This window comes from Leptonotus elevatus, chromosome 18, assembly GCF_054856555.1.
Source record: "Leptonotus elevatus isolate MCC_2025b chromosome 18, RoL_Lele_1.0, whole genome shotgun sequence".
Classification (NCBI taxonomy): domain Eukaryota; kingdom Metazoa; phylum Chordata; class Actinopteri; order Syngnathiformes; family Syngnathidae; genus Leptonotus; species Leptonotus elevatus.
The window spans coordinates 5,160,133-5,176,655 of NC_141256.1; the positions used below are offsets into that span (position 1 = coordinate 5,160,133).

Genomic DNA, 16,523 nt, shown 5'->3' on the forward strand with positions numbered 1-16,523 from the left:
TTGATGCTGCCCTCACTTAGCGTGCAATTTAATGTAAAACAGTTTTAAAAACATTGCCAGTGCTGATGCTAAAGTCTATGTAAAATCCCATTGACATGCCAACAGGAAATTAGCCTTGACTTTCGGGAGTGACATTGCTAAACATAACAAATATTCTCACACAAACACTGTAGGAACACTTTGTATTGTTGTACCAACACACATTTCCACATAATATGGCACAAAATACGATATCCGAGATCCCAGGTTAGCCCAAGGGGTCCCAAGACTTGTGAGACTAAAAATAGAACAACAAAATATGTTTAAATAAAGATGATAAAGAGATAAAGGAGATAAGGGGATGTTTGAATGTGTGGAAAGGATGCAGTGCGGCAAAAGTGCAAATGTAGTAAAGGTGTGGTTGGCTGCAGCGGAATGAAAATGCAAGAGATTTCAATTTCACATTATTTACAAAGTTTTGAAATACTGTAATCATTTTTAGTAATCGTGACATCAATTTCAATAAAAATGTGATGATTATTTTTTCCATAATTGCCCATAGCTCCTAACCAGTGTTGATATTTTCAAAAAAGCAAAGCTTACAAGTATACCTAAAGCAACAGTTTTAGACGAGATTATGCGATCCTCCACAGAAGCAGTTTTATCAGAACCAGACAACTTTTCATTAAAACGAGCAAATAACTGCACAGAAGTCTTTTCTTGATGGAAAGGATGTATCTGCTCATCTCCCCCTTGGGGTTGGCAAGTATTTTCCCCCCGTCCTGCAACACTGGTGAGAGAGTTCAAGAGTTGTGGTGAGCCAAACTAACAGATGGGATGATCCTTAAGGATAAATGTGTTTTCATTTGAAACCTTGGTAGGGACGATTATTGGCAGAACACCGAAAGCCCAATCATTCCTTCAGTTGGCTGATAAAAATATGAGGGATGAGAGTGACTACTACCTCCGCCAAGTGCAAAAGGAGGTGGTTATATCTTTTTGGCTGAATTTTTTTAAATGCCTTATCGATACCTATGATACTTCAATCATTTGAAGCATTGCATCACAAAGGAAAGTGGTACAGGTATCAATTAGCAGACACGGTTGCACAGAAGGAAGAAGCAAAAGAAAGTTAGTACAACAGTTAGTTACATAGTGAGAGGTCGCGCCAAAAATCTATCAGTGGTGGTCAAAATTAATTTGACATTACAGATGATGACAAAATGACCAAAATGTGTAAAATGTATATAGCCCATCAGCTCGGTGGAAAGTCTACTTACTGATTATCACACAAGTAAGCTAGCTGTGTAACAGTGAAGCTAAGCTAGCTACTGTACGCTAGTTTGACAGTTTGGCTATCAATAGCTGATTAAATATAAACTAAACTTCATGTTATTGCACATTTAAGTAAAAATACAATAAAGTGATAAATTATATATTACGGAGATGGTTATTATAAAACACTACAATGAAAAACAATTGTTGTTTAAGCATAGAAATGTATACATAGACTCCATTTTGAGTTGCTTTTTGGATGTCAGTGTATCCACCATATTTGATGTAGCAGGGTTTCTTTTAAATAATACTTCTAAATAATATTATTATGCATGAATTAATTGCATACTCTTAATTTTATGAGACGTAAATGTGCTTATTGTATGTTCATTTAATTTTTAGAGCTATAAATTTACTTTTTTTGTTTTATAATGATCAGTGAAAAAATCTGCATTCTGGCAGACAACAGCAGACCGCAGTGTATTGATTTGTTCTTCTTTGGTATAACTTGCAGAAGTAGGAGAATAGACATAATAAAGTCTCCAATTTTAGCTGAATTCGATATGCTTTCTTAAATACGTAAGGGTTAGGGTACCAGTAGCAACGTGACAAGGGGTAGCCATCTTGGTGTTCAGGACAAAATAAAAACAAACAAAAACCCAGAAAATACAAATCTGAAGAAAAAAAGAAAATACAATATACTGTATGCATGAAATTATCCTTTATTAAAGTCAAAATAGCTCATTGACTCAATTGTTTTGCTCAGCATTTGGGAACATGGCGTGACAGCTGTTCTGTTTACAGGCTTGAACATGGAAATCAATTATTTACATGATCGAGCATCAAATCCAGCATAGGAACCCTAGCTCCGGGTCACGCAAGGGGATCTTTTGTGCACAAATAATGTAGTCAATGTCCCCCCACACGCACTCCTACTGTCGTGTGAGCAATGCGTAGGCTGATGTTTGGGTAGAAGGGGACCCATGTGGCTCATTATGAGTTGTAGTCTTCAATCGCATGGGGTCACGAAAGGGCCAGATGAGTGAAGGTTCAATTGGCTGGAAGGCTGTTGCGCTCCCATGAGTAAATAAGGATGCATGAGCATGTGCCTCTATGTGACAACTGTAACGAGTCATGTCTGCATTCTGCATGCCAACAGTTTATGATTGGCTGATAGATTGGTTACAGCTCAGGGGCTTTTAAATGGGTGAAATAAGAAAACGAGCAAGGAACGTCATAAACCATTAATGCTCAAATGTGTCATTATTGTTGCATGACAAGGTGTTGACTCGCCAAAATTACCACTGGAGGACAAAACTGCCCCAAAAGTGAGGCATGAAATGAACAGAAATACTCCACAATACAGTGTGTGTGTGTTTCTTCTGGCAAGGGAAATTGGCCTTCAAATTGGGTTAGAGGAGCAGAACCTCTCTTGGGTTCCCTTCACTGGAGCAAATGTGACAACGTGGTGTGTTGGGGGTTGAGCATAGCTTGCCAGGAGGTTGCCTGCATTTTGCCCTAATATGGGCATGGGTCGGGTGTGTTGTAGTGAGAGAGCGCAAAGTGGAAACCTGCCTTGCAACATCACAAGAATGGCAGCTTTACTTCTCTCTGCTGTATCACTGACACATTATCATTTCCTCTTCTGATCCGTTTCACACGCCAAAACAGGATTTAACTGTTTTGCTCTAATAAGCAAGCCACACTTAAAGAAGTTCCTGCTTCAACCACACTAGGGGTCTATTAAATACAGCCAGCACAGCTATTTACTGAATACAAAGTTCTGCCTGTATAAATCGCACACCCGCCACTGTATAACCACACACTTGCTTGAGTCAGTGACAACAGAATCAGGCCTAATGGCTAAATCTTCAACTGATTCATTACAAAAAGTCACTACTTTCCCTCTCTCACATCTGGCCACTGATGGGGAGATGAAGAGGGGCAGCTGAAGAGGAAACAGACTCATAGCATTCATTAGGAATGGGTATTTGATTTCAGTTTGAAAAACAAACAAACATTCTATACACTATTATATGTAAATGGCAGAAAATACAGGTGTTTTCTAGGGCCCGACTGACATGGATGTCTTTGAGGTCGATGTGGATTCCAATATTTGGTAGGATGTAACAATAACAGCAATATCGAGATATTGTGATAATATTGCCACAATATCGTCATCGTCATGTCACGATATTAAAAACAGCACATCTGTTCAAAAGGAGTGGTTGTATTCCATTTGCGCAGTTCCAGCACCCTCTGGCGGTTAACTTATTAGTGCAGTTTAATTTTAATTAGGCATAATTTAGCTAATGGCCAGATGAAGGGAAACGTAACATGCTTGAGTTCCTCAGCAAATTGACTCAATTCACAATGCATGTGTGCATTAACAAGTAAATGCCTCAATATTAAGTCTTATTAGTTATTGTAGGTCATTTATGTACATGGAGGTAATGTACTATTTGAACTACAGGGAGTTCTCGAGTTACGAACGAGTTCCGTTCCTACGCTGGCGACTAGGGTTGTAAAAAAAAAAAAACATTGATTCAGCAATTTATCGCGACATTCAATATGCAGCCGAATCGATTTTTTAAGATCAAATTTCAACAAAATGTCTTAATTAGGGTTAGGGTTCGCGCTTTAAGCATGGAAGAATGTTATATTAATGAAACATTAAGCCTTAAAATTTGATTTGAATGCTGTTCAAACATGAAACAGATCGCAACCTGTTTGTTAAATACAGTGGCTCACAGTTATAAGCCTGAAGTACATTTTCATACAAATCTTACAGTGTACATGTATAAATGTACTGATTAGTATTTTCTAAATGTGAGTAAAAAAAACAACGCAATTATTGACTTATAGATTCGTATCGGGATTGATCGGTATCGGTACCTGTGAATCGTGATACAGATTGAATTGCAAGCTATTAGGCAATTCACAACCCTACTGGCGACGTAGCCCGAATTTCTGCGCAAGTCGAAATTTATGTCAAAATACTTTGTACAATAATTTTAAACCAATATTTACATCAACATTTATTGTTGTCGGACGCTTGGTGCGTGTTAAAGCCTCTCCGTACTAACTTAGCTTTAGCGTGCTGTCTGTGTGTCGTCATTAAGCGCTGAGCTCTCAATTTAATTAAAGATGTAGCACACTACATAGAAGGAGCCTTGTTAATATGCACTCAATTCCATACAAATACTTTTTTTTGGTAATAAAACAATTGATAAATAATTTTCTCCCATAGCCACCCCCATTACTTGTGTTCATATCTTAGCAAGGCTTTTGAAGACTGTACTGTGACATGAGGAGAAAGTGTGTGTGGAGACCCTGGCTACACATGTTACAAGGAACAATAGAGAGAGGAAAACAAGCCAGGGCAAGAGGCAAGAGGGAAAGTAAAGGAGGGAGTTTGGTATTTGAAGAGGAGGAGGCAGAGTCAGTGGTAGTCTGACCACTAGCAACCATTGCAGCATAAAAATTCCTCCAACTCCTCTGCTCAATGCCACTTCTGTTCGACCAAGCCATGCATGTCAACAAGACTGCAGATACAAAGGGAACCATGTCTATGTATGACTGGGGCGTGTGTGAAGCCGATGTATGCTAGCTGGTGTGTATATGAGAACATGAAGAAAACTGTTAAAAGGATCCTCTGACGGGTGAAAGTCAGTGAAGTTATCAAGCTCAATGAAGTCACCAAGTCTTGGTGATGGGCAATAAGAAATAAATGATGACTTCACACTTGTTGGAGCGGACTAAAAAGTGCACACATTTGGTCTGGTTCACTTCATACCACAGACTAAACATAATTTGCCCATAAAAATGCATTTACAAACTCCCAACCTGATTGGACAGTGTTGGGGACATACTGAGTTTGCGAACGTCAAAAAGTTATGTCTGCTGAATACATTTGTCATTTCAGATCGTACCATTTGTTTCACCTGCTGAAATGTCAGTGCCGTGTTTACACTTCAATTTAAGTGATTTCAGTCATTTTATGTTTTCATTATGAGAGCAAGCAGTCAACCATTATTTACTCACAGCTACCATTACTATTGTTCTCACACACAGGTTTGTTTTACTATCTTTGTGGGGCCATATCATTGACATAATGCATTTCCTAGCCCCTTCAAAATGGCAAAATGGCCCCACATGGACAACCGGGTGGGCCCAACAGCTGTGTGAAATCCCAGAATGTTGGCCCCACTATGTAACAAAAACAAGACCGCACGCACACACACACGCACACACACACACACACACACACACACACACACACACACACACACACACACACACACACACACACACACACACACACACACACACACACACACACACACACACACACACACACACACACACACACACACACACACACACTAATCACTTAAAAATGAGCTGAGATGAACATTTTTCCTCATTCAAACCAACAAACCAAGATTAAAACTTACAATAGTCGCTCCAATCCTTATATCTCCGAGTTCCATCTCTCATCAATAAAACAATAGTAATAGATGCGCCTGCTGTGGTCAGTGGGAATGTGGATGAGTAGTAAAATGCTAGTCAGGCAAAGTCTGAAATGCTTTGCCAACTGCGGAAATGTTGCATATACAGCTATACCTTAACTTAAATGAATGAAATAAAATGAATAAAATAAATATATTTTGTGATTAAGGGCTATATAAATAAACTTAACTAAAGATAGATAAAATATATAAAATACAGTAAAATGGGGGGGGGGGGGGTGATATATTGTTGTTCTAGTGGAACAATGAAGTAAAATAAAATAATAAAATAAATAACAATTAAATAATTAAATAAAGTAAAATGAAAAAAATATATATCAATAAAAAACAAACCTTCTTCTTCCCCCTTTCAACACTGGGTGTTTGTATGCTAAGGCTAAGACCCAAAGAAGTGAAAGATTACAGCATAGACACGTCTGGTCAAAACTACATCTTCATAAACCATGACTACATCGTGGGTCCTGATCCAGTTGCTGTCAATCCAGCGCAAGATGAAAATGCAACACTTTTGGAGAAAACTTTTCCTTAGTTGAGGCAGCAGGTCGACAACCTGATATTGACGCACATACAGTTCTTCACCAGGTAAGTTTAATTAACACATGCTTTATGAATGAATGTGCACTCGATTCTGACGCCTCCGTATTGATATATTTACATATCAATTATGTGAGCTACCCCTACCATCTAGATAGGAATATAATTCGACTTGAAGATTTGTCCTTCGTGGCAGCTAGTGTGAATGAATTTGCTTTAATTACACAACTCTTGATATTTAGCTAAATTTTCAGTATTTTCTACAAAATTCTTAGGAAGAAGTGAAGCAAAAATAAATTAGTTGGCTGAGTGTACAATGGAAGTGCAGGCTTGTAGTTAATTGGGGCATTTGCTAAGTTTAGCTGAAAAGCTACAATCAGCTACTAAATAAGCTTACAACCTGGCTATTAGCATAATAATTTAACTAACAGTCAGATGTACAAAAGCGAAGAAAAAATAAATATCAAATCCTTCTTTTCCCTTGTTTGTTTGTTTTTAGCTGCAGTACTTTAACAAGATGTCTACTTACAGTCTGTCTTATCCCCACTAGGCCACAAAACTAAGAGCTTGACTAACCAACATATTTAAGTATTATATTATATTTCTATTCATGCTTCCAATGTTTTAATTATTAATTTTGTGATTTCAGATTGCAAACAATTACTACTAAATACAAAACATCTTTGTAAAAGAGGAATTAACATTCACAATCGAAATTTAACACAAGAGATGGAAACCTCTTGAAAGCTATAACAACATTAACTGCGTCAAAATTCCTGCATCTGATAACACTTGTTTCAAACGTATTCAAATGTATTAAAAGGTGTAAGATGTGCTAACAAACTATAGCTTGCAAAACAGCTCGACACCAAATATGACCATTTCGTATTCCAGTCATGGGAGCTATTAAAAAACGTACTTCCCTTTTCAATTTCTTCTGCAACCCATTTATACAGCCAACTAGTGTTTTTATCCAGTCATGGAACTTTACCAAGTACACTGACAGTAAACATAAATCCAGCGCATTGCCTGCACTTCACCTGCTACATGAGTGGGCGACAAGAGCATAAAGGAGGCTGAAAACACTCACACACAGAGAGAGCTGTTGTCTTGCTTGACAAGAAGATGCATAAAAGTGAAACATGAGCAGGAAGCGTGCGGGGTCATGAGGCAGCACAGCAGTTGCACACCGAGCGGTAAAGTCAAGCAGGCAGCCAGGTTGGGGTAAAAGAGGAACTCGCTGCAGTCAGTTTGATTGTCACGGTCACATTATGACATGTACTGTAGTTTACTATACACAAGTCATTTCCTCAGAGGGGAATGGAAACAGGAGGTGACAGACGACTGCCAACAATGAATAATAACAAACATGGGAGAATAGCAGCACTACAACAACAATAACATGATCCCGATGAACAGTCAAGGATTGTGTTTTTAAGAGTTCAAATGCTAAGCTTTTAAAGAGATAAGCTTCACCTACGGCTCAGATTCATTAATCCTGTTTGCCAAATTGTGAGACTGAATAGCGTTCCTGTTGGCGGTTACTGACACTTAGTTTTATGATATACAATTTCATACCTGCTTTCAAATGGTGACAGATCAAAATATCTGTTCTGAGCTAGCTAGCTAACACTAAATTTCAGACTTGGAGAGAGAAAATTCCTCCAGCTTTGCCTATTGAAATCTGAGGTGAAACCGAACTAAATTAAACATAAAACCCAGAAAATTAAATACACTGTTTTCGTCCAGATCCAAGACAAACCTAAATCTAGTTTAAAGCTAACATTTGTCACCACAATTTAACACAGTTACCAGGTGTCTTAGTAAAAAGTCACTGATAAAAGATATCCTTTTACCATGATGGCAAAAGGCTGAGCTAGCGCGGTGGCTATTTGTTCTCAAAAAGACCAATTTGAACAGAAAAGTGAGCCCATATGAAGATTAAGTTAAAGTATAATTTGTCATTTTTTCCATTTTTTCTTCTTCCACAAAGCCACCAAAACACTTGTCAATTTGTGTGTGTTACAGTTAATTAAAAAAAAAAAAAAGGCAAGGGGGAAAAAAAGCAGATCTTCTCCCAGCTTAGCTGCCAAGTCATTGACAGAGGAACTGAAAGAAAAATAAACAAAGATATGGAGTGGTCTTACATAAATTAGTCAGACTACAATCAAAAGTATCCCACTGAAGAGTGAATAATTGCGAGTGTTAGCAAAGGTAGTAAATGTGCACTCACGTCATTTGCCTCGAGTTTAAAAGGGTTTTTCTAGTTCAAAATGTCCTTGGGACAAGAAAACCCATTAAAACTGCTTAGAGAATGTTTAGAGAGCATTTAGGAAACGCTGCAACCTTGAGCGAACCCTTACATGAAATCAACATTCGCTAGCGTCGGATATGGTCGTCCCTCAGTGGGATAGGGGCTTTATTTGTTTGTGTCTCACACTTGATGGGAAGGAAAGCACAGTAGAGAACCAACAATACGTTTTCCTTAACACGTCCCTGTAGTAATTTACATTTTGGTATTGAATCATTAGTAAGATAACTACTGAAGTGTTTAGCAACCTAGTAGTTAGCATGAGCAGTCAGATGGTAATATAAAGCAACAGTCAGCTAGGCATTGGTAAAACTCTTTTAAGTATCATCAAAAAGCTCACGATAATTTACCTTGTCAACAAAAAGTAAACCACCCCTTTGTGCCTTCCTCAGGCAATCTTAGATGCAGCAACATAACCACCATGTGATAAAATGATAATTTCTTTGAGAATGTGTGAAGATGCTATATCCTGTTTTTTTGTTTCGGTTACAGTCACTCTGAGCTGTGAGAAAACTGAAATAGGACTCACGATGAACCGCAAAAAAATTCAATAAGAGTCATCATGATGCAGAACACGCATGCTCACACAATTGCCCAAACACAAACTGTAACTTTGAGTTACTGGTTTGTTATTATAAAAGGCAACAACACCTGAGGTTAATTGTTAACTTTACATCAACCTCAACAGCTGCAATAAGATTATCTTAGCCTATACCCCAACGTTTGTTTTTGCTTGTGAAACAAGTTTATAATTTATCCATCCTAGAGAGAAAATTAAATACTAGTGATGCAACAAATATTCGGCCACCGTCGCTTGATGTACAACATTTAAGCGGATCGAAAAAAGACAAAACTGCCGTGTACTGCAGTACAGGTGAGCCACTCTTTCTCCTGCAATGCCCCCCCCCCCTTTTTTTTTATAAAAGCCCCTCGAACGCTTCCACTTTTTCACCGGCATCCCGGTGGCCGTGCTAAATACTTAAGCTAATGCTAGCACTATTGCTATCAACAGTTTTAAACATGGAAACACTTACCGATATCTCCGGGTGGCGACAGACCTGTACAGGACGCTGTGTGTGACTTTGCAGTCCGTTCCCGAAGCCGATTATCTGGTGCGAACAAATGTATTTATTTATTTTAAAACGTTGAATATGTGAATGTGCCGATTTTAAGTGCGCCGCACCTTGTCCCGCCGCACGCATCCGTCCCCGCCTGTGCGAACTAAATTGACTATATGGCAATCACACCGCCAGAAAATGCTCAACCCTCGTTTGGTGTTTAATGTAGTGTGGTGTGGTCTTTAATTAGCCAACATGTCTGCGGTGTGGGCACATTTAAATTTATATTGTGCTTGGTTAATATGCCAGTGCTAAATCCATACTTTATAATAATATTATTATTATGCAATTTTCATTTCGGTGCAACCCTATTAAATACCACTGATCTCGTTTTTGGTGTCAAAATGTACGTATGGGCCAGAATGTTTGTGCCCGTTATTATACTGTATATTAAATTTCACAACAGAATAGCCCTACCTAGCAATAGCATAAGCCCTACCTCTGGGTATTTCCTGTATATAGAATTTGGAGGTGGCCTGCAGCTCCATCCAAAAACATCTGACATTATGAAAACTGTTATTCGACCAATGGTTCTCTAAGTGGACTGCAATTGCAGTACTACGTAAATGGGAAGTCGCAAAAGTTACTACTAAAACAAAGAAGAAGGAAAAAAAATCCCCTATTCTGATTTTTTTTTTTTTTGTACCGCAAATGTGTCAAATGATATAGTGTATTTAAAAACACGTCAATATTGTTGTTGTTTTTTAACCCATCACTATGTCTGATTTTGGTTTGCGGAAAGTATTTCTGCCTTTACAGAACGTAAACTGAGAGTTACTGAAGCATTCAAGCATATCCTATGGGCCATACCACGCCATATGTAGACAAGGCTAAGCTAACTGTTAGCTTATTGAGTAACTACATTGTCGTTTTTATTGTAATAATTGTCTTGCCAACAAGCATTCAACACGCATTCAGGCCAACTGTAAGTACGTGTACCAGTCTCAAGGTGATTTCTTTCAAAAATAGTGGACAGGCATTTGTGTTGTGTTTAGTCTGGGAAGGCACAAGTACAGTAAATCACAAACGAAGCACTAACGGTGGTACACAGCTGAGTAGTAGCATATGTGCTAACATTTCACCCGCAAAGTGTACATTTACTGCATAGCCATGTCCAGTGCAGCCTTATACAGTAACTTACCAAAGCATTTATGTTTATACACAAACATACAACAAGGCTCGATATATGCGCGACACAAGATTTATCCACAGTACCTATTGTCCAGCCATATTTGAGCAGCATTCCGTAAATGCTGCAATTAGAGACGAATTGAGATTGGTGAACGAATACAAACTTGCGCACTCACACACACACGTTAGCTGTGATTCTTAGCTGTTGCTGTATGCTCTCTCACCAACAAAAGGGTGCCTTTCTAGTAAAAGGAGAACCATGAAAAGCATGATTTATAGAGCGGAGCATTTCAGTCTAAAATGTACACAAAGAGCCCACATTTGTCGGTGCATTTAGGCACTTTGCAAAGGTCAAATCATGACATAAAATACTAGACTAGCAAGGCTCAGAATTAACAGTTTTTTTTTGTTTGACGAGCAGTTGTGCAAATCAATCAATTCATTTGAGGAGTAACTTTCTAATTTTAAGGAGCAATTTTTTGCAGGTTAATCCCTTCCCAATGGCCTGAAGCAAGGGTTTTCTTAAACAATATAAATATGACAACACTAAAAGATAACATGTCAATCATTGATTAGCAATTAGCATGGTTTCACTTTCTTCTGTTTAATTACTCTTTGTTATCCATTTCTGAGAATTTATGAGAAGCATTATAGAGGCGATTATTACTAACTCAACAGCGACTGTGCAACGTGTTTAGCCGCACTAGCTAGCAAAGCTCGCACTAACTAGATGGTGTGTCATAATCTACCTACGCCTAGTAAATGCTTTTGAGAGCATCTCCGTGGTTCAATTATAGGTAAAACTTAAAGGAAAAACTCTTTGCTTTTCAATGTATTTAGAGTGTAATGGGTTTGAAAAGGTGGAACCTGGCCTTGTGGGTGTCAGTGAATGAAAGTGTAAAGATGGTTAAGAGCTGGCTATTAACTAGCTAACTGTTAGCCAGTCTGTGTGTTAAAAAAAAAACAGCTGACTGTATGAATGTGAAATTGAAGTTTCACATGTGAAGATGTGAAATTAAAATTTCACATTCATATGATTTTACTTTGACTTTTTGTAACCAAATTATTCGAGTTATCTGTTATCCCATCAATTGTTTCAGCCCTATTTGTAAGTAACTGGCGCCTATCTATCCCAGCTGACTTTGGGCGAAAGGCAGGGTACACCCTGGATTTGTTTTTGCCATTTGCTGGGCAAAAAAAGACAAATTCTTCAAACTCACTTCACTTCTACATACAATTTTATCTTCAATGAACCAAACATGCATGTTTTTGGGATGTAGGAGGAAGCCAGAGTAGCGAGAGAACACGGGGAAAACATTCAAATTGACAAGTGTAATTCAGCGGCTCGTGTTGCTTCCATGGAGGAAAATAGAATCCATGCCGCCTTGTAGATTTATCACTTCCGCTTAGTCATCATGGTAAAGAAATCTGTACTCACCACTATAGCCCTGCGGTATGTGAGGCGAGATGATAGCTGTTTCACTTGCACGTGGCAAACAGGCTGATTTTAGCGATACAACAAATAAAGGTGTGTCAAGTTTACTAGCATTCATTTTATTCTTATTGTATTTCGATGCTATAGACATGTTATTAATACAGTACATCGGGCAAATGCACAATGCCTCCTTTAATTAGAGCTGAGACACAATGAAAATAATGAAGCAGGAATGTAGCAAAACATGTGCTTCTTTCACCAACATCCCAAGGGGCAGATTTGAGAGCAGCACGTCAAGAGAGACAGCTGCTGCAGTCATACATCTCCACCAACAAGCACACTGGAGGCTTCCCACTGGCTTTTTGACTACTTTCCACTGCAGAGCAACAAGTCATCTATTCTGCACGTTCATGCCAATGCTGGCATCCTCTTGGGACGTCCTCAGCATGAGGTTATTTGGCAGGAGCAGTGGCATTTCAAATGTCGATAAATTGCTAGTCTATCGGAGCATGAAGGATTTAACGCATTAAGACATCATTTGTGAGAGTAATAGCTTAAAAAAAATCGAATGTGTCTTTACTTCTAAAGTTCCCAAGCAATCCAGTTAACCGAAAGTGCCGTAAAGAAGGAGTGATGATGCACCGAATAATAAAACGCAGGTGGTCAAAGTGCACAAGAAGCATAAAGCTTTTATGATCCGCGCAGGGATACCACAGAACGTTAGAATCATTGCAGAGCTTAGGGAGGCTAATGGAAGCTAGCGGGTTAGCCTCCCCGGCATCTCTTCCCATGTGAGCTCATTTGACAGTGAGGGGCTTGACGGGGATACATACACACCGTTTGGCAACTAATCAGCGGGTTCAAGCAAGCGCAGATATCTGAACGGGCGGACAAGTTGGTTAAAAATGGTGGGAAAACTCACCTCTTTGTGTCTTTGGGGAGTAGTTCTAGCAGGTAATAAATGAAAAAGTGCGTGAGTGGCCCTTTTCGGCGACCTTGGTAACTCGGTCTGTCCAGCATTGAGTCAGCGCGAGACCCCGCCCTCTGCCTACAGAAAAACACAGGGGGGGAAACGGTCCGACATATAAATCCCGCCCATTCGAGTTTTGATTGGTCCATATTAGGGACAGTGCAAAATTAGCCAATTAAATTTCACTCACTTGTCTCAGTGCAAGTGGAGCATTCACATTCACACATACATTTAGTTATACTTCGACATTGAAAAAAATCCCCAAACTTTACGAGCTTTACTTTTCATAATACATTTTCAAAATTTAAGAGATATTTTACACATTTATCTATATTTAATATGAAATATTCTGTTAAATTAGGCCATATTGGGAGTTATCAAACACAATCTCCAAATTCCAAAATTCACAAATCATGTTTGATGCTATGCATTTCAACAGTGCTCAGTAAATATTGAATGCAGTCCCCCACCCCACCCCCACCACCCCCCTACACACACACACACACACACACACACACGCACACACACACACACACACGCACGCACGCACACGCACACACATATTAGAGCAGTGAACATGTTTGAACATTGTGTGTGCATACTTTGCCCTCAGGAATACAATGCAAAATGATGGGGACATTACTCTATTTTCTAAACCGCTTATCCTAACATAACAGGGGAAAAAATACATTAATAGCTTGTTTACAAGTGGTCTGTGGCATGCCTTCCCACTCATCTAGTGTGAAAGCAAACAGCAACATAAATCTTTTGTGACCTGCCTAGTTTTGAAAATGTGTTAAAGCAAGGCGTTCTTCTTCTCTTACAAAACAAAGGGGCTGCAACATACCAAGAGGCCCCCTAAACTGGAGAGTTCGGTATTTGTGTGCCTCCATGACTTTAAGTGCTGTGTACTTTTTACACTCTATTCTTGCTTATTTTCAGTGTTGTAAACTATGAAAAATCCAGTGTACTGTCTGTATGACTACTTCAAAAACTCACATGTCAAAAGTGTTTTGCAGTTTTGTGAAAAATTGATGATGGTATGCTGATGGTATGCGCACACTTTTTAGGGAATACCAAGCATGTTGGGGGCCCCTGTGAACCTTGGTGAGGGTGGGTTATAATAATTTAGATCAATATAATACTAGTCTGCAACACCTCAATTAAGATCAAGAATGATTCCTTATGATGGGGTCACAGTATCTACTGTATCTATCGTGTAGTGTCATATAAGTGTTGATGGCATGCATCCACTAATGATAATTTTTAATAATTTATTATTTATTATAATTAATAATTTAATAATGGTTATATGTATGTATGTAATTTTAAAATAAACAATGATGTTTTGTTATGAACGTAAGACCATTCCAATGACATAATAGTAGGCAAAAAAGTATCATTTTTATCCAATGCTGACATCTAGTGGTGTGTTTTTCTATTGTTGCCAAAAGTGCTGCAAATGGTTTTGTTGTTGTTATTATTGTTGTAAAAACATTTTTAACACTTGATTGAGCTAAAAATAAAACGATGATCACTATAAATGTATTTTGTTTTACGCCATGGGTCAACTCTTTGGTGAATTAAACATACTAAGACAAAATGTATTTATTGTAAATTTACACTGGATAGATCATTTGAAAGCTAATTAAATAATTAAAATGAAATAAATGTGATTTAACTGTTTCAGGCACAGATAAGTGATAAGTGGTCTTGCAACATGTTTTTTTTTTCATTTCAATTGTTTTCTTTTGTTTTTAAAATAATTATAATGATGCTCAGTAGCAACTGTACTTAGTGTTTTTCCATTAATTGTTTTATATTTACGGCATTAGTAGTGTTGTTTGAATATTACTAACGTGCAAATTCGGGTTATACCATCAAATAGAACCACCTGTTACAACTAATAATCCCCAACATCTTAATGATGATGATGATAATAATAATAATAATAATATAGTTATTTTTAAATATATATATTTAAAATTATTATATTACATTTAAAAAGCCCAATGAACATTGAACTCAAGACATCCAGAAAAACAATATGAAAAATACTAATATTGTCAAATAAAATAAAAATAAAAAAGTCAATGCAAAGGGACAGCTGTGCAAGTACTAAGTAACTTGCGTTATCTTTCATTGTATTAATTCAACATTATTCTTATTATAGAAGTAATTGCACCATACTTACTAAGGTCGATTAAATGTTCGAGGGCTAAGAGGTTCTAGGTTCGAAACTCCGTTCTGTCCATCAACCCTGAGTATATAATTCAAGCGTTCTCTCTGCGTATATGGGTTCATTCCCCTCAGTGTTTGATTAATACATTTGAGCCTTTAGATGGCAGTAGCGCACCTCAGTGTTTTCTCACTTCCTGCTTCCCTGGGTTGGACTGAATATAACGAGTCGTCCACTGACATGTAGAACATAACTTTTAATATATTTCGATGATCTGTCTGCAAGTGTGAGTCACAACGTAAAATGATTGACACAATCCTGTGCTTTTTCCCCCTAAACATTTCACGCTATTATTCAAATTGCATCTTCTCATCTTCTCATCTGTGATGTGTGGCTCCAGAATCAAGATCCAACAGTCAGGAGCTTTTCCCAGGTGACTTTTGGTGAGAACTGGTGTAGAGCGTAGACTGGTTTCCATCCAAATGCAGGGCAAAGAAACATATCAAATCATCGAAAGGTGCAAAAATAATTTATTTACTGTATTCTACCTTTGTTAGTTGCCGTGACAGGCAGACCAATTACATATTCTTCTACCAGATTGTAGAAGGTACATTAATCAATTTTGCTTGTTGTTATGCCCCAAGTTCTTTTTCTAATCTAAAATGTGTGCCTTTGCTCAATAAATGTTTTTTAAATTTTAGACTGGTAGTAAACATGTCTGCTTCACAATTGTAAATTTTTCTTTTTCGAATCATGGTTCTATGTCATTCCAATGTGGCATTTGCATGTTTTCCCTGTGCTTGTTTTCCTTCCAAAAACATGTATGTTAGGTTATCTGAAGCAGAGAAGGCATCAAGTCACCCGTGTGGTGGAAGTCTCAAGCAAGTGCAAGTCATAACCTTCAAGTCACAAGTCAAGTCGGATGATAAGGCAAGTTCCAAGTCAAGTCACCTTATTAATGCGGTCTACCTGCTGGTCTTTTTCTCTGTACAGTATAACCACAAGTTAATATTAGATATGTTGTAAATGTTTCGTTAGATGTGCTAAAATGAGTGCTAA

General features: G+C 38.0%; 1 protein-coding gene across 4 annotated transcripts in view; it reads right to left on the reverse strand.

Annotated features, from left to right (window-relative positions):
* The window catches only part of fam49a (family with sequence similarity 49 member A), a 28,860-nt gene extending 15,491 nt beyond the window's left edge, over window positions 1-13,369 (reverse strand). For 2 of the 4 annotated variants that reach the window (XM_086061400.1, XM_086061401.1), the window contains exon 1: window positions 13,238-13,369. The gene's annotated coding sequence lies outside the window, so the exon portion shown is untranslated. Of the gene's footprint in view, window positions 1-7,410; window positions 7,450-9,665; window positions 9,732-13,237 lie in introns of those variants that run through there. The other 2 variants (XM_086061403.1, XM_086061402.1) reach the window with 2 other exon arrangements.
* Between the last annotated feature and the right edge of the window lie 3,154 nt (window positions 13,370-16,523).